General features: G+C 42.9%; 1 protein-coding gene across 2 annotated transcripts in view; it reads left to right on the forward strand.

The window, feature by feature from the left end:
* Positions 1-19,736, forward strand: part of pard3ba (par-3 family cell polarity regulator beta a) — a 191,113-nt gene that overhangs the window by 117,112 nt on the left and 54,265 nt on the right. The window lies entirely within an intron of this gene.

Here is a 19,736-nt window from a genome sequence, read left to right on the forward strand (position 1 = left end):
ATCTGTATTATTTTCTACTAGTCTTTTATTTTTAGGTTTGCCTGCTGGTTAAAACCAGATGTGCATTTTGTAGCTGTGAGGGAAACAGACATCAGGTGCATCCCTCCTGTAAACAGAAGAATCGATGGACAGAAGCAGCACTATGTCTTACTTTTCTTGGTTAAGTTTCAACAAATTACCTCTGCGAGCACAGCAGGATTACGGGATCTTGGATATTGGATGTGAACACAACCTTCTCAGTAATGGAGGGTATCCATTATTTCTCAATCCAAGCAAAGTCGCACAGTAGTGACCCAAACCGCTCGTCACCCCCCTTATCAACATGTCCCCATCGTGATTTGCGGTGGTCCAATCCCACCAGCTGCAATCCTTATCTATTGGCAGTGACACGGTGTGGTCAGTGTATCACTACACTTCCAACACTTGAGATTCAATTAGGCTGTGACGAGAGATAGCGCGAGCTGAGCGTTGGCCTACAGATGGCAGATAAGAATCCAATCGGCCACAGTGTCAAGGGCAGTAATGGAGGAGATGTTCACACGTTGAGCCCGGTAGGGGAGAGTCGAGCCGGGGCTGGGAAGGGCAAGATGAAGGACACACTTGGAGGAGGTACATGCAAGAGCACATGTCAGCTTGTAGTTGAGTGTAAAGCTGAAATCCACTTCGCCTAGAGCTGGATTTACCCAGGAAAGACAGTTTTGTTTCCTATTCTGCGCCACACACATTGTGTTTATATGAAGCTCTATACATGTGCTGCACAAGGACTCCTCGTTTTTCTGTTTGTACTTCTGCATTTGGATCCTTGCTTCTCTCTTCCTGCCTTGTGTATACTCTCCTTGTCTCTTTGCCTTTACTTGCCAATTTTCACTTATTTTTATTTCTCACAGTTCAAGTTCAGGTGTATCAGTAAAATGCATCTGTCATTGGGCTCACACATCTCACTATGTCCACGCTCTTTTTTTCCCCCCTCTTAATTTAACACAGTAGTCAGAAACAATCAAAACCAGCCTGCTGCTGGTCTCTTGCACAGACTTGGACTCCTCTTCTACGTCAACAATAGCCTGACTATTGTAAAAGCTTCCAGATTGTCGCGCCGCACACTCGCCCCTCTCTCTCGCGCTCTCCCTGGCCTTTATCCGTCCAGCTTGATTGTTATTGAACTTGAAATATGACTTAATTAGCTGGAGTATTGCACTGTTCAATCTGATTGCAGCTCTCAAATGTTATTTTACTCCAATGGCAGCATTAGGAAAAGGGCAAATTATAAACATATGACCTCAATTTACCGCAGCAATGAAAGTGTGCACAACAACAGCTAGCACGACAAATGCTGGAAGCCGGCCCCGTCCTTCCAGTGGCCGTAAATATTTAACTTAGCTGCTGCATTGTTTGAAGAGCAAGTTGTTTTTGGCATTGGGTAGCAAACAGCTGGATATACGGTGACCTCTGGAAATCACATATTTGTTGTGGGAACATTTATTTTTTCTGAATTCATACATGATCCTCATTGTATTGTTTCATGGCCTTGCATTTAAAAGCCTAGATGTTGTTATTTTACATGAGTGCAGCAGTTTGCCTTAAACGTGTTTGTTTAAGGTAAAAAAAAATTAATTACATCATTTGATAAAACGGTGAATATCCTTTTGGAAAAATCCATGTAGTCTTTATTGACTCTAAATGCACACGATGGTAAATTGGTCAGCCAAGCAGCAGCCTTTCCTGTTTAACCCATTAACACCTAGTGTATCATTTGATACATACAGTTTTTGTGTGTTTTTGAGACGTCGACATCATCAGTGTGGTTTATTTTTCCACCATGAAGAACCAAAATAAGATGCACAATCAATTTTTAGCAGTAGATTACCAAAGATGCCAGATGTAGCAAATATGATACCAATTAAAACTAAAATATTCAAATTAATATTGTTTTTTTTTTTTTTTTTTGTTTAATTTGTCAAAAAAGTTAAATAAACACTCCATTTTCCAAAAAATTGAATTTTATTTCGAGTTTCAGGTTTTAAAGAGGGCTTAAAATTCGTTTTTGTAAGAATTGTTTCCTAGAGATGCTTTCAATGTAACAGTTCAGCACATTAATCGAGTCACTGAGCGCGACACAGTGGGAATGCTCCTTAACTCGCCACATAATACTATCATGATATGTTACCCACGATAACGCATGATATCAAAATTAGTGTAACTTGGGATAGAAATGCACCTAAAAAGGTGTAAAACTGTAATTATGGATTCATTCACGTCATTGTGCTTTGAGTGTGTGTGTGTGTGTGTGTGTGTGTGTGTGTGTGTGTGTGTGTGTGTGTGTGTGTGTGTGTATTATTATTCAAATTTAATAGTCCAGTTATTCATTTAAGTAGGCGCTGATTTATTTCCCTCCTCTGTTTGCCAATCCCCCTGTGAATTTCTCTTTTTCCCCCCTAAAGGTTCATTAATTTCCATTCATTTTACTGTAGACTCATTCATTTGATAAGCACCACCGTAGGGAGTTGTAAAATAGTGACTCCGTTAAGTCAGATTGGCGGGGGAATCTATTAAGCACCTGCATGTATATATTTCCACCAATTGCTGTGAAATTGGTGGAGCACATATTTTGTACCATTATTTGACAAAAAATAGTCACGATTTAGCATACGGTGGTCACAATATCCAATTTTCTCTTTATAGCTGTCATGGTGAGAGATATTCATGGTATTATTGTGATATTTAGAGTAAATCTGGGGGGGAAATACCAATTATGCTATTGGTTAATTTAATTTCTAACTTTATTCTCATACACTTATTGCATATTAGAAGTGCATGGCCCATGCAAGGTCTCTAACTGTGCAATAGCATACAAACAGAACAATTATGCAGGTATTTTAGTAATTATTTGAGCATTATAGTCGCCACAGCAACAACAAAGTCTTTTTTTGTGCGTACAGTAAGCCGGGCCCGCTCTACAAGCCGGTTGTGATTTGATTTGAATCTCAGGGACTGCTGTGAAATCGACTTTGTAATGACATTGCTTCCTGATTTCTGTTTCACTGTCAAATAGTCCAAACTGATTTGGACGTTTGCCAGTTTTTTTGATGGGTGGGGGGGGTTAAAACAGAACTCCCATCGAATTAAACAAAGTGTCAAAAAAGACACACCGTCTTAAGGTTAAAGATGGAAGAGTGCGTTCTGCTTCCTGCATGTGTCCCTCCTGTTCTGGGCTCAGATGCGGTTTCTCCTCTTTTTCATCACCGTGCTCACAAAGCCCCATTCGCGTCTTGTCTCCCTGATTGCTAAATAAGCCAAGACAAATGGCAGTGCCCTTCAGACCTTCCTCAGTAGCGCTTGACTGCTCGTCTTGTCTGTATTCAGCAGACGGCAGTGAAGTCTTTGCCCAGGACGTAGCCTCGGGGGCCGTGCTGCTGACAGACCGCGGAAAGACTAACACTAGGCTGCTCTTATGTTTTCTCTCAACGTCGCCGCCATATCTGCAGAACAAGACAGGTTAGCCTGGTCAGGAGTTTCAGATGTCCTTATCAGAAAAAGGATATTTATCTTCCACTTTTGGACTGTAATAAAACCTTTGCCTACAATATTATTTTTATCTCGAAGTAAAAGCTAGAGCTCCCTCCTCACCATTCCCCAAAGTGATATTTTTACAAGTTTCTCAGCCTTGGAAAGTTGCTGAGGGCGTTTGTTCTTGTGTGTACAGCTTGAACTGCTTGAGCTCAGACCCGGTCTTGTTTTCATGAAGGATTAGACATGTTATGGTTTTATCCAGCACGACTTAATCAGGAGGTCAGGGTTGTGTGCAACGCTCCCCGTTTCACTCCCAAGTGACATTCGGTCTGCACTGAAATGTGGATTTGTGTTTATACACAGATTCATGCAACTCCATCAGCTTGAGCGTTCATCACACCAGTCACCGGGTGTGTCATTGCTCAACTCCGCTGCCGGCCCTGCTGGGCACTGACACACGCCGTCTGTTTCGTGTCCCGTCAGTCACTCAGTCAGGATCAATGTGGAGCTGTCGCTATCAGCACGTCTCCTGCCGCCACCGCACGCAAACACCCCTCAACCCATTTAAGGGACATGAAAGTCGACGCTTCTGATCTGCTGTTTACAAATCCCACGTACGGCATCGTACAGTATATCCTCTCCCCCGCTCCTCTGTTTGCGGCGCAGAAGAAATCCGACAGTGACGCAAGCCAATTAGCTCCGTCCGTTCCGCTCTCATCCTATCGCGGAGCAGCAGAATGTGCGGGGTGGAAAAGGTAGTCACTGGTGGGCTGTGCTCTGCAAAACCAAAGTCTCGGTGTCAAACTGAAGGAGCTCGACGCTTGATGATTTCTGATGGATTACTGCTCTTATAAGAGCGCCTGTCTTCCTCCTCCTTGTTCCTCGAGCCTTTGCTCTTCCAATTTTAGTTTCCCGATGAGCCTTTTCTCCTCAGATTGTCCTCAAATGTCCTTTCTTTGTTCTGTTTTGCTTCACTTAGCTTTCTATGGTTGAGTATCTCTTTCCCAGTTCATTTCTCTCTGTCCTTGAGTGAACTATTGATTTAACTAAGCAACGCTGGATAAAATTAGCTTCAGAGTCCTCGATGGATTCACTCGAGTTTCTAATTTTCTATTATCAAGTGTGCTAATGACTAGTGCGAGGTCCAAGAAACCTCCTGCCAGTTAAACAGAGGCAGGGCGTGTTATTCCTTTACTGTGAGGTTTCTGTGGACTGTTATTTTTTTCTGTTCCTGCTCTGGTATGAATGGTTGTCACTGCCCATCTATTTATTTGAAAGAAACCAGGAAAGTAAGGCCGACCATCGGTGCGAAATAATAGTGATGTGGAGCACTGAAACAGGCCACAACAGTGCCGCAGTGACTTTAAACACCAAGTGACCTTAAGATCAGCAGGAAGGGAAAGGAATCTTGAATAGGCTGTACTTGTCAGCCGTGTTGGTAGGCATATCAAAATCCCTCTGACATGTTTGTGTGGGTGCCTCACAGCAGTGACTCTAAGCTGTGATGGGGTAAATCGGAGGTGCATTACCTAATCCCACCGTTGGGTTAATGCACTGCAGGTGGATTTCTTTGATCCAGCATCTCATCTGGCATTTAAGGGCTGCTAGCTGCGCTGATACAGAAAGGAGTCTGCAAGACAGTATTTATTAATGTTAGTATTCCCTTTTGTAAAATATGCGTAAGGCCATATATTTTGCTCACAGGATATCTCTTGTGGATAAGCATTATCACTCCCTCTATTCATCTCTTTATCTTTCCATAAATAATGTATGCAAAACCACAAATCACTTTCTTTGCACACTTGACAGGCGTGGAACTCGCAGCTATCGCTTACTAATCAGGGCTGCCTTAAATACACGTTCCTAGGGAATGTAAAGCCTTGCAGAGTATATTCTCCCTGCTGTATACTTTGAGCAAAGGTTGGCTGAATTAAAATGAGAGAGTGCAACCGTGCATAGCTGAGGGCTCGCATTATTATTAAATCCTTTATTTAAACAGGTAATCTCATTGAAATCAGGGTGTCCTGTTTTTAAGGGAGACCTTTGCAAAGACAACATGAGAATGGACATTTTGAAATTTAGGAAAATCTTATTCAGGAGTGATGCTCATGCATAAAATCCTCAAATAAAATAAGAGAATGTAGTTTTCAAACTTTTGTATTTAATCCTATTTGTATGCAGCAAAGTATCTGAACCCAGTTGTAGAGTAAATAAGAGGTGCAGCTAGTGTTAGAACTTCCTGTGACTCGGCATCGTAAGTACTATATTTAAATCTTAACAAGGCAGCAGAGGTAATTGGGTAATTTTTAATAAACAAACATCAAGCAGCACTGCTCCCTTATGTTTGTTTAAGAGGACCATCTCAAATTTTCATATAAGATACAGTGGTTGGTAATAAAATGCAGCACCCTGTAGTAAATGGAATAAAGAATATTCAAGGTGGAGGAGGAAGCATATGTATAAATAGCATTACCATCAAGAAAGCACTCAGATTTCTGGAGTGTGTTCCACATGGGTCTTAAAAGTGAGTAAATAATTCTGAATTATTTATAATAATCAATAGTTTTTATTTTATGACCATGAAGATTTCAAAGGAGGCAGGATACTCTTAGGTCACCTGGTGAATAGCATCCCCTTATGTTTCTTTACCAGAGGCCAGAGAACAAGCGTGCTGTTTTGATAGGTGAAATGCAGATGCTGGAAAGATGATAGTACCTCAAATAACCATTTATTAAAGCCAAGGTATGCAGAAGAGCATCTCCACATTTCTGGATGCACAACACGTGCAACGACTACACCAGGTATCACTCACAGCTAGACAGCTTCAGGCTGATATGAAGGCGACCATATTTCAATTTACCATTTGTTACAATCAAAGTATGCAGAAGAGCGTCTTTGCATCCAACCTTGAAGCAGGTGGGCTACAGCAGCAGAAGACCGCACTGAATGTCACTCTTGTCAGCTAAGAATGGGAAACTCCAGTTCACACAGGCTCACCAAATCGTCTCAAACTGGTTCCTTGAACATGGCGGTGTGGTCACAAATGGCCTCGGCAGTCACCAGATCTCAATCCAATCACAGGCCAGGAACATGGTGGATGTGCAACCACAAATCTGCAGCAACTGTGTAATGACCAAAATCTCTGACGGAAAACCTTTGAAAGCATCTTTGAGATCTATCAGGAAGATTCTGATGGAATCATTTAATAGATTGTTTATCTAGTCAAGCATAACATTTCCAGTGGCATAGCATAAGCTGCTAAATCAAATGCTTTGCATAGGTTGTGAGGGGCTATGCGACGCACACATAACGCAGCTGTTATTGTGCTGTGACTTAATCAAAAGCCCAACTGCTCTGATTAAAACTGTTTGGGAATTTACCGGGGACTTATGGATTTTTACTAGGCAGGAGAATTTTGATATGGGTTTCGAATATTTGCATTTCTGGTATTGGTACGTTTATGTAAGGGAGGTACATGCAAATCTTTTGCAATTTTACCTGATGCAAGTTGTGCACTGTGATTAATTCAAAGCTGCAGTGAAGGAAAGAAAATCAGTCCTTTTATTTGCTTTGAGCTTTAGTTGTGAGTGGTGAGTAGAACAACCTGGAATTTAGTGTGTGTGTGTGTGTGTGTGTGTGTGTGTGTGTGTGTGTGTGTGTGTGTGTGTGTGTGTGTGTGTGTGTGTGTGTGCGCGTGCAGTATGTGGCATTAGTATTTGGATATGTTGGCCTCGTCATTTTGTTTCTTGTGTGTGTTCTTATGGTGACAAATGTCCAAATTTATTATACTCGGTCCCAGATATAAATACCAGCATGGTTCTTAAAGCTACACGCTATTACATTAAAATACTGCTAACAACAACCAGTGAATCACCCTCCATAGAGGAAAAAGCAGTCCTAAAATGACAGCTATTTCATTTTTCTTGTCATAATTCAGAATTGTGCTCAATTTGCTTCCGGTAAGTCTCCGGTCGCCCTACATATAAAAAGCTGCCAAGTACTTTTTACCGTTGTTGGAAATGAGCTTTCTCGCAGCAGAAGCAGCTTCCTGTACTTGGTACTGAGGCACAATTCTAATTTACAACTTTGCCATGGAAGCAAACAGACGCGGACGCTATCACTGTCGGCAGCTGGCGGGAAAACAAATTAACTTTTTTCCCTCCATTTCTCCCCTCCATTCAGCACGATGGGCAGCTTTTCCTGAAATGATGTGCAGGTTTATTGGTGTTGATGCGAGCTGTCAGTCAAATATCAGAGGGACGGGAAATTGACAGTGGAGATGATGAGGAAATCCTCATGCATATATATCAGCTGATAAAGGGGGCAGTCGCGACGCGCCTCCGCCGTTCCTTCCCGCCGTTCTCCTCGCTCCCTTTTTCTGTCGCTACAACGCTTCCCCTTGACTCGCCTTCCCCTTGAAATCTCCCCTTCTCTTCTCACACGAAAAGCTTTTTATGTTTCTTGTTTTTCATAGCCCGGCTACACCTGCCTCCAACCAGAGCGTTTTGGCTCAGAGCCGCTCTCTCTCCCTCTCTTATTTACAGCTCTGGTGTTGGGCGGGTAGGGGAGGGGTGAGGCGAGGATGCCGACTCACTCCTTTGCAGCTTGACCGTGAAGGAGCTCCAGTGGAGCAGTTGAGGAATTAATTACTTTATTTATAGGCTTCTGAACAACTTGTTTACCTCCAGATTTTCCCTGGGAAGTTTGGAGGCCACCGGGTGTATACTCTTTTATTCAGATAAGTTTTTTTTTATTATTATTGTTCATTAGTATGTTACACCCTATGTTACATAAGAAGCAATCTTCAGAGAACTAATTACTCTATAATGTTCTCTGCAGTTCTGCCAGCCAATAGAGTTGCTGTCACTGTTTTCAAATAGCTGTGTTCTCATTAGGAGCGAAGCCCTATTTTTCTTTTTTCTTTCTTTCGACTGGTAAAGTCTGAGTGAGTCATCCGGCTCAGGAACACAATACCCACATTTGTTCTGAGAAATATTGGCCACACGGTAATTACAAAATGAGACAGTGAGACGAGGCTTCCATTTGCGTTGATCGCTTTCACGATCCATCAGTCCCCGTCGAGTTATGACATTTGAATTGACCCCGAGGGACGGGCCTTTCGAAGCACAGACGCATTCGAATCATCCAGACGGCTCAGCGGCATCTCACCAGCCAGCTGCCCATCACTCACCGGCCAATTAAAGGTCTCAACGAGGCCACAGGAAACAGTCACGACCAATTAGCATGTGATCTTACCAACTCCTGGACGTACATGTGCTCAAAGCATCGGGCGCCAGGAAGTGATTACACCTCCACTGGCGGTTATGTCCTCTCCAGCCATGCCATGTGTGATGGATGGACTTCCTCTGTCATTTAATGTGCTAATGACAGACACATTCAAGAACACACAAGCGCACAAGTATTCCTCTTTACTTGAGGGTTTCCTTATTCCCCTCTACCGCGTATCTCCCACTAAAATACACTCAGAGCACGACCTCTGCTTTGCACACCAAGAAGGTTAAGTGTTTCTTGTATGAGGATGTGTGGAGGGCCAGAGGAGCCAGTAGTCTAACCTTTCTCAGTCTGCCAGTGGCTCTCATGTGGAGTCACGGTGACCTAGCCTTTTTTTTGCTTCCAAGCCTGCAGCTGGAAAATGTGAAGAATTTCTATGAATCACAAAGTTCACAGGTGGTTTCCAGGAGTATTAAAACAGATTTTTCACTTTCATCCAGGTTTAAAGCATCCGGAACTTTTCAAAATGAGTTTAAATCTATGTGTGTGTTCTTCTGTTGCCTAGGCCAGTAAAAGCCAGGTTTCAGACCACTGGCCAAATAGAGTACTTCTGTAGATTTTCATCTAAATCTATCACCCTGTCAGAAACTTCTTTACCTACTATGGTGAACCTGAAACCTAAGACATACTGTTTGCTTTTGCAGTTTTAAACGTTTGAAACATTCCTAAGAGATTCTGGTCCATGTTGACATCATAGCATCACACAGTTGCAGGGGTGGCACCTGGTGTGGTCTTCTGCTGCTGTAGCGTGTCTGCTACAAGGTATGATGCATTCAGAGGTGCTCTTCTGCGTACCTTGGTTGCAATGAGTGGCTATTTGAGTTACATTTTTGATTTAAGTCACTTAAATCACCTTTCTTCCCCATTCTGATGCTCAGTTTGAACCACAACATCCACAGTTATGATTTTAAAAATGACTCTACCTGTTAAAATAATCCACAGAACTTTAAACCAAAAACATGAAAGGAAAAAAACCAAGTGATATGGTTAGTTCTTATTTGTAGTTTGTGTGAACTGACCATCTAAACCAGTGATTCTAGTCAGATTAAGTGCAGTATTATGCAAACTAAGCAAGATAAAGGCTTTGTGACCGTGTATGCTAATGTGCCTAGCTTTCATTATCTTAATCTGTTTATATCTCATTGCATGTGTGCGTGCGTCCATGCATGCGTGTGTGTGATGTGTGCAACAAAGAGTGGAGAGGTCAGTGCACTGGCTGAATGTACTGCCCAGACAATGGCCGAGTATGAAAATGAGGCGTATAGCCCAGTGGTCTTGTTAAATATGAATGGTTTCCCTGACAGAAGTGGGGAGCGAAATAAAAGACAAATTACTGGGGGGGACAGATTTTATGTGGAATTGCTAAAATATGCCACATATCAGAATGCAAACAATTAAAGGGAAGCCCATATTTCACCAGGCAGCCCCTGGACGGCGCAGCACTCCAGCACTTTACACTCCATCTCCTCTGTTTGCTCTCCCTTCATCCTTTTCCCTTTTACTTTTGCTTGCATCCCTTCTCACTCTTTTTTTTCTTTCTTTTCTTCTTCTTCTTCATCTTTTTCTTGGACAACCCTTCCTTTCTCAGTCCTTTCCTATTTCCTTCTATCCTAGCACCTTCTTCCCGCCCTCTCTTCATCACTTATTGTCTGACTGAAGCATCAGTGCTTGAAGGACCGTCCAGGCGTTGATTAAGACAAGCTTTCCATATGCTTTCTGCTCCCTTGAGAGCAACTTGCTGTGCGTTCATACCTGCCTGCCTGGATCCTCTCTCCTTTAGGTGTTAAATTAGTCTCATTTGAAGAGGAAATTTGGCGGCTCCTCCTCCTCTTGCGTTACAGCTTGTTGACGACACCGTAGTTTCTTTGACATTGCGAAGTAGAAAAACGTTCTCATGCAAGAGTCAGTTTACTGGCTTGCTTTTGGTCCGTAAGTCCTACTGAGCTTTTATTCTCCTTTGCTACATCCTGTGCCCTTCCTCACTCCATGATCTTTGAATTATCTTCTGCTGTGATGCTCAGCTAAAGTACTTTAAAGAACTGAATATTAAGATAGCTTATACCCTCTACTTGTATCTTCCTCCCTACATTATTAATGCCTTCTAAATGAAGCTGTTTTAACTACGATTAGCACTTGGGTGGATCTAGCTGCAGATTCATCCCAGTCCTATCGGCGCTTGTATCCGGCATCAATGGAAGCTGATTTGGGCCAAATTGCTGGTGTACTGTGCAAGGCATATGGAGGGAAAGTCAGATAAATAGATTTAATTACGCCCGGTGGGGAAAGCTCATGGCCTGCTGGCTGTTTTCATTATCGAGCAAAGGTGGGGACTCTCTTCAGAGAGGCCTGGATTGGCTGGCCTAGCTGTCTGCCAAAAGCCAGCTTCCAGCGGCCTGACGTGACCTCGTCGTTGGGCGGCAGTCCACTTGTAGCCCGATCCTCACTTCCACAAGGAAACCACACCAATTTTAAAGAGCACTTGTTGTCTATTTTTTGCCCTCAGTGCTATTCTGTCTATTGGAAGCCTGAAATATTTTCCGACGGGTCTCACTGTTGAGCAGCGCCACTTCGCCAGAACAGGAGAAGAAGGCACCGTGTTACATCACGGCTCTGTTAATCTCCCCCCCCCTCTTCCCATCTCTCCTGTTTCTCTCTCTCCGTCTGCTTCTCAGTTTGTTTCTCTTTCACTCGCCTCATATCTTTCCCCTCCTTTACTTTCTTTACTGAAAACTCCACTGAGATATGTGCACTCTTCTCCAAATACATACAGAGCAATCTAATTACTGCGATAACATTTCTGCTTGGCTGATTAACTGTTCTCCCTGTGCCTCTGAACGCAGCTGCATTCCCTCTATATATTCCTAAGCTCCTTATTCCTCCCCAGCCGAGCTGCACTTTCACAGGAGCTTTGGCTAACACATCCATCCCTCGTCTTCTCTTTCACTTTTTCTCGTCTTTCTCTCTTTCTTCTCTGCCTCCTTCTTGTTCGCTTATTCTCCCAGGCAGATGGGCTATTTAGCCGGCTCTCACTTTTTCTGGTTTGCTCATTTAATTCCTCTTTTCTTACTTACTCATTGTTTTTTTTTTTTTTTTCCTGCCTTTCTCTCGCTTTCTTTTCTCTTTTTATCCACTCTGCTTCTTTATACCTTGCTCTTATTCTCCAGGGCGAATAGGATTTGGCCAGTTTTCTCACTTGCTCTGAGCTATCTGCAGCCTCGTTATTGAAAAGGACATAACAAGCCTGTTGCAAGAAATCATTATTTTTTGTGGTAACACGCTACGAGTCAACACAGACTAGAAAACAATGCATGCTATGCATGTGATGGTTTTACCATCACGTATAAGTGGCATTGTTCACATGCTCGCCTGTTTACAGAAGGATTTTAATAGTGTACCAGCCAGATGGCAGATCACTCCACAACACAGGATTATTGTTATGTGTTAACAAAATCTTTTTTCAGTCAGAAATCTTTGAGGATATTCAGACGTTAAGGTTAAAGTATGGAAGCAGTTATCGTAGAGATACACACTATGAAGAAGAACAGGGATGAGCACATGTTTACAGGACATAAGTTGCCTCATTCTGAAGTTTGTCCTCTGACAGAAAGTCTTTTCTACCCTTTATTCTTCCTTCCATGTAGCAGAGCGCAGTAATATATCCTTTACTCCCCCCCCCCCCCAGACAGATAAAAAAAGCCCAACTAGCCTTGGAGCCTCAACTGATGCAGTATCAAATATAATGTCAAATAAGTCCTCCCCTGTAAAGGCTCCTCCAACCTTTTTTCACCTCAAAGACAGACAGAACTAATGCAAAGAGCCTCAATCAGCTGATCTCAGTGTCAGACGACATCAGCTGATGGCTCCGCTGAGACCCTTACAATCATCCAATCGATGTATCTCAGATAGGACTCCATTTAACAAGCCGCTTTGCAACCCACCTTCACCCCATAAATGTTGCACTGACAAAGATTTTCAGTCTCAGAATGTGCAAAGCCAACAGTCCAGAGGGGCCATAGTTACATACTAACATATGTTGGTAGAGACAAAAATGCATCGCATCAGGTTTAGCGTCTTATTATTTGCTGCTAGTATTATTTAGGGTCAGTTTTAAGCCTGTGCCTCTCTTGTGTCCTGATATTTCCGTTGGCATGTATGTGACTTCTGCTTGAGGTCTCCAGCTTGATGTTTTTGGGCTGTTCCAATCTCGACTTCAAACTGGAGAGAATGCGGTTCTTGTGTTCAGGCTTCTAAGGAGCAGGACTTATTTCAATGAGGCCTCTGTTACGCAGTCATAGAGATCAGTTGGTGACCCTGTAGCAACCCTCAGTCACTAGAGAAAAATGTGCATTCCCCAGCCGGTTGGTGAGTGGTTGCTGGCTTTTGCAAGTTGAAGTTGGTTGTGGAGAGGGAGTGTCACCAAAGACATCAAATTTTATTAGATTTGCTCTCCAAGCTGTAGTGAATCTTAAAAAAGTGCGACGCAAGCTGTAAAAGGAAATCGTTTCATTTTAAGCTAAAAGTTTCACCTTTTGAAACATGTTAGTTTCAGCGGTAAGGGACAACTTTTAACACCTTTTCAAGGGAAATATTCTCCGTTTTCATTTGCATCACACTCTTCATAGTCATGCAACCACTCAGCAGGTAGTTGGCAAGTGTTTGTAGAAAAGCTGCCGTCTTCTTTCTTTAACTATGGGTGTTTGCTAGAAGCCAAAGCAATCGCAATGAGGTTATCAGTGCAGTATTGTATACTTTCTTATGATAGATGTTATCTTGCAACAGCTAGCAACGTCCTGCAGCTACTCGCCAACCAGTTGGGGAAAACTCATTTTTTCCCTAAAACCAGCGGTTACCAGGGGCCCGTGCGACCAGATCCTAAGAAAAAGGATTTGCTGAAGTTGAAGCTAAAAGTATTATTTGTCGAGCTATAATGATTAAACTTGTTCATTTATTTACTTGACTTTACCAGACTTGAATTTTTAATGTTTAACTTTACTCGTTTTACCCATTTTGTTCTGTTCCAGTGGGTTCTTTCATTATCAGAATGTTTCCATTTGCTTTTATCGCTGTAAATCTTGATTGTTTGTTTTTAAAGTTTTATACAGATATTGTATTAGTAGTTTTTCTTCCTTTCTTCTGGACTCATTTAGTTGTTTTTATCTTCCTTGCTCCTCTTCTCTCTTTAATCTGTTTCCTCTGTAGACAGAATGCTAAACCACCTTTGTCGCAGTGATGAGCCGCAGCGCTCTGCCGTTGTGTGTGATGCTTTAGCGTGTCTCTGTGTGAGTGTGCGTGCGCGCGCTTCAACTCAAATGTGGAATGGCAAGGTGTTCACAAGTATCATCAAGCCTGCAAGCGTGTGAGCACACACACGTAATGTGCACATGCACACGCGTCAATTAAATCCTTGTCCTCCTTGTGAAAACATGGCTTCCTCCACACGGGCCCACACACACACCCACGGTGCTAGCAGACAGCATTCTCACATCCCTCGTTATGCCTGGCGATAACCAACCACCCACTGGCTCCCTGTTGCACCACGTTAGGAAAGCTTATTAAGATTACACACAACTGCACACCATCAGAGTTGTTGTCACAATTGCAGAGAACAAAGAAGCCTTAATGCTGAGAATGGAAGTAAAGAGATGATTTTATTTAAACGGAAAACGTTAAGATCTAAAGCTGCTCTAAATGAGATTTCTAGTTTGTTGCAGTAATTTGAGATAGATGTTAAAGAAATCCTATATAACGATTTATCCGATGGAGCAAGCTCTTTTTGCTCCCTTTGGCCCTTTTCCTCCATCCTAGAGCTTTAATTGCACAGGTCAGGTTGGTGACATCACCACCCAGGATAGCTGTGATCCTAGTGTTACATATAGAGCCTCATTAGAGGATGGCTAACTGAGCTCTTACGCCTCTTCCCCCTCTCTTCCACAGTAATGAGAATGACAGTTGCTGTAGTAATTACAGTCACTATAGTTTCTTACCAGCTGAGATCCTGGCGCACCTAGCTGACTGCTTTTGGTCCGAATTAGGGTGTCAGTTTTGCAAAGTGCACTAGTCATCATCTGTTATGCCTGACTAAGGTTTTTCACATGAAATTTAGGGAAACCATAAGAAGAAGTAAAAAGAGGAAAGTTTTTGGTGCATAAATATACAATTATTTATAGGATTTATTTGCCTGTCTGTCTTCACACACGTTTTAAACATGATGGCAGCCCTCCCTTTGCAGCTATAACAGCTTTAACTCTTCTGGTTTCCACAAGGCTTAGGAGTGTTTATGGGAATCTTTGGCGATTCCTAGAGAAATGCATTTGTGAGGTCAGACACTGATGTTGGAGGTGAAGGCCTGACTCACAGTCTCTGCTCTAATTCATCCCAAAGCTGTTTTATCGGGTTAAGGTCAGGACTCTGTGCAGGCCAGTCAAGTTCTTCCACACCAAATGTGCTCATCCATGTCTTTACAGACCTCGCTTTGTGTACTGGTGTGCAGTCATGTCGGAACAGGAAGGGGCCATCCCCAAACTGTTCCCACAAAGTTGGGAGCATGAACTTGTCCAGTATGTCTTGCTGAACCATGAGTTAATTTCACTGCAACGTTTGTCCAAATTAGGATGCTGCAAAGTGGAGAAGAAGAAGAAAAAAGAGGAAAGGCCTTTGTGAAGCATTAGCTGCTTGTCAAAGAAAACCAACTTTTTAAGACAAACATTTCAAAATTACTCCATGACAAATATACCGTACTTTATATATAGTGACAAACAGGCAACATCATCTCCTCTCACCGTCCCAGGCCTGCCAAGGTGATCCCAGGGCGGCTGTGGGAGCGGCGGGTTAATAATGACAACGACATCCTAATAATGGTTCCCAGTAACTCCTGTGTCAGTGGGGAGTGTATTAAATGGGACACCAGAGCAGCCTGACTCACAAGGACCCCCTACTTTTCTCTAATGAGAGTTTGATGGAGTGGTTGTGTAGGTAGATAATGCTAAGTTAATGAGATGTCCTATTCCATGAGACTGTTTGCAGTTCCCTGCAGAGTTACTGTGTCTTCGTTACCTCTGTTGATGTATATGCTGTCTTCTTTAGTGTGTGCAGCCGCTTACCTGTTTTTTGTGAACAATCTGTTTATTTCTAGTTTACTGCTGTGTGTGTGTGTGTGTGTGTGTGTGTGTGTGTGTGTGTGTGTGTGTGTCTGTGTCTCTGTGTCTGTGTTATTTGTGCTCATAGAGCTTTTCTTTTTTTTTTTTTTTTGTAGGTTCTTTGTCTTTAAATGTGCTGGTGCATTTTCACATTTTTATCCAGCTTCATTCTCGCACGCAACAGGAAATTAACTGTCACATTTCAGAACCAGTGACAGAGCAAAACCGGCGCTATACAGAGGAAGCTTAAAAAAACAAACCACAACAAAAAAAGAAAGTAATTAAAAAAACAGAGAGAGAGAAAAGAGAAGCAGACATTAGTTTCATAGCAATAGGGAAACGATGGGGGGATGTTTGGTGATGAACAACGCATAAGGTGATGGGAAAGGTAGACGTCTCTAATTGGGAGTCCCACCCCTGTTCTGTGCCACCCTCTTTCTTTTTCTTCCCATCTTTTCTCAGACAATACAGTGAGAAGAAGAAGCTTTCCTAATTAATGCAGATATAATGATGGGTCCAACTGAGGACCTCTGCCCCCTCAGAATGTTGATTAAGGCGCTTTGTGTGTGTGTGTGTGTGTGTGTGTGTGTGTGTGTGTGTGTGTGTGTGTGTGTGTGTGTGTGTGTGTGTGTGTGTGTGGGCGGGCTGGGAGGGGTGGGGGTGTGAATCTAGCAAACTGCTCGGCCGACTAAACCTGGGATTTCGATAATCATATATTTATGTGTAATATAATTATATGTCTACTGATGCATAGAAGATGAACAGCGCTGATATTTCTTTTCTGACGATGCTGATTTTTATATGGTTATCGCTGAGGTAATTGCTAGTCTGCTTTTGGCTCCTGCATAATGTGGGAGTGCTTAGAAAATCAAAATCAAAATAGTTCCAAGTAAAAAAAAAAAAAAAAAAAATCTGTAGGGGAGAAAAAAGATGCTGCAGCAGCGCCCACACTGTTTCTGTGGCAAGTGATCTCTAGGAAGAGAGGTGGAAAAACATTACAGCAGCAGGGGCTTAGCATCCGCGATATCGCCGAAAGAAAAATAAAAATAAAACACGGATGTTGCAGATGACAGATTTTAAACTTCCCAAAACAGCTCAAAGATCAGTGTGAAACTCTGCCAGTGTTGCTTAAAGGGGAACGCTACACATTTTGCACATCAGGCTCAGTTTACCCGCCACGGCTCCAGCTGCTCTGCCTCTGAATACTGCAGTGTAATGCCTTCCATGACTTTTGTCGAGTCAAGGAGATAATGGGCTCTGCCCTACAGATCCTTCATAGCCACACAAGTGTTTCCACTTATTCTGGTCCATTAGACCCCTGCTTTGCTTAGGCTGAGTAGAACAACACTGAAGTTGCACGAGGTCACTCCTTTTCTTGACCTAATATAAATGACAAACATGGAATTTGTTCCAAGCTACAGGTGTGACAAATTACTGGTCCTTGAGAAGAGGTCGAGTCAGCCAAAAATCACTATTACAGATGGTGCTGAGTTTCACAGATGAAAGCGGTTTACCAAGCAGTAGTAAAACAATCCTACGTAAATTAATTCAGTTCACTTCACCTCAGGTTTATTTATGTAGTGCCAAATCCCAACAACTGTCGCTTCAAGGTCCTTTACACTGCAAGTTAAAGACCCTGCAGCATTCAGTAGCTGTGAGCAACAACTAGGTGATGGTGAGAAGGAAAAACTCCCTTTTAACAGGAAGAAACCTCCACCAGAACCAGGTTTAGGGAGTTGCGGTCTTCTGGTGTGATCCGTTAAGGCAAAGGTGTCAAACTCCAGGCCTCGAGGGCCGGTATCCTGCAGGTTTTAGATGTGTCCTTGATCCAACACAGCTGATTTAAATGGCTAAATGACCTCCTCAACATGTCTTGAAGTTCTCCAGAAGCCTGGTAATGAACTAATCATTTGATTCAGGTGTGTTGACCCACGGTGATATCTAAAACCTGCAGGACACCAGCCCTCGAGGCCTGGAGTTCAACACCCCTGGGTTAAGGTGTGAGGGGAAAGAGGAAAGAATAAAGGATGTGTATGGAGATAAAACATAGAATGTGGGAGAAGGAAAAACCCCTGGGGAGTGAAAAGAGGTGAGTCACAGGAAGTTCTGAGCCTGTAGCAGCATAATTATGGGATGGTTCAGGGTCACCTGATCCAGCCCCAACTGTAAGCTTTATCAAAAAACTGAATATTTTAAGTTTAATCTTAGTACTCTTTTATTAGTTTTATACAAGGTCCAATCTGAAATTCTGCACTTAAACAAATGCAAATCCTACTTGATTAAATGTGGCCGCTGGCACTTGTGCTATTTTTAAGATTAGTCCCGTTCGGACCACATGTACATTCACATCTCCACTGAGAGCTGGATCAACCCGTGTGTCAGAGTGGCCGCATTTTACCTTGAATTTCATGCTGTACATGAGGAAGGTTGTCCCTCAGTTGCATCAGTATGTTACAGCACAAGTCAGTGTTGACAGTCTGACTCTGGGGAGTTGAAACGCTCATTTGGATCACTCCTCAGTATAGTGCACCATTGAAGGCCCAGTAGGATGTGTTTGCTACTGATTGGATCGCTAAATTTTAACAGAGCTAATGTGAGAGTCCTGTCCAGAGACGGAATTAGTGGTGAAGGCAGGTTACGTGGACAAAAGCTGCAATATTCTGATTAAAGAGTGGCATGTTTATGTGCTAGGAATTAGCATAGCAGTGCTTATCGAGGCCATCTGTGTGTGCTGTAGGAAACCGGCTTTATGGCTGTTTAGAATGATAAAGCTCATAAAAAGCAAAAAAATGTTACACGAGCACAAAGAAATATCAATCGAGTTGAGTTTAAATGTCATGTTAAAGTAGGTAATCCTATGAGTTTACGACCTCGTGAGTACAAACTGTGCACATCAAGAGAAAATGATTTGATTTGGCGTCTCTATTTTCATCTTTCACAGTAAAACTCGAGCAATGTGAATATCTGACCTGCTTTTGGCAGCAGTCACCCACACAGGTACAAGTGAAGCGGGTAGATTAGCTAAAAAACAACTCTAATTGGTTTGCAGGATGGTGCCAGGCCAATGTGGCATCCCTGTCCAGGTTTCCACTTGGCCAGGCCAGCGGGTTACCATTCAGGCCACGTATCTGCCTGTAGCAGTAATGAGAAGTGCCTCGCTGTTAATGAGATAAACACAGACATTAGATTGGCTCAGCGGGAGCTCAGAGGGAAGGAGAGGGTGAGAGAGAGAAAAAGAGAAGCGGGTTGGCGGGTGAGACGGAGGCGGCGAGAGAAAAAGAGCGAGGGAGAGGGTGGCGGGCTCGGCGAGAACGACGATGTGAAAGAGAGGTGGAAGAATATGAAATATTTAGAGCAAAAGGCTCAGTTAATTTCTTGAAAGCGCGAAGACGAGATTCATTGTAAGTCGAAGAGAGGTGGCGACGAGTATGTTCTGCCTGCGAAAACGAGAGAATAAGACTGCAGAATGATAATGATGATGATGGTCGTAATGGCAGAGTTGATAAGGAAAGGATAACACACTGCTGCGGTGTAACAGCTATTTTATTGAACAAAATGTTAAAATATTCATACTCCATATGCTACATGACAGCTCTGCGCCTTTTTTTTTCTGCATTTGCCCACACACACACACACACACACACAAAGTGAGGATTGTCAGTTCCTGCTGTGACATTATAACCGTATCTATCATTAAGCAGTCTTTTTCCAGGCACAGCCGCTAATGAACGCACAGGAGTTACAATGAGTTTGTCTAGCAGATTTGGAAAGCTGATGCAAAGTGAAGAGTGTGTGTGGTGT

This window comes from Simochromis diagramma, unplaced genomic scaffold (genome assembly GCF_900408965.1).
Source record: "Simochromis diagramma unplaced genomic scaffold, fSimDia1.1 OVJJ01000413.1, whole genome shotgun sequence".
NCBI classification, from domain to species: domain Eukaryota; kingdom Metazoa; phylum Chordata; class Actinopteri; order Cichliformes; family Cichlidae; genus Simochromis; species Simochromis diagramma.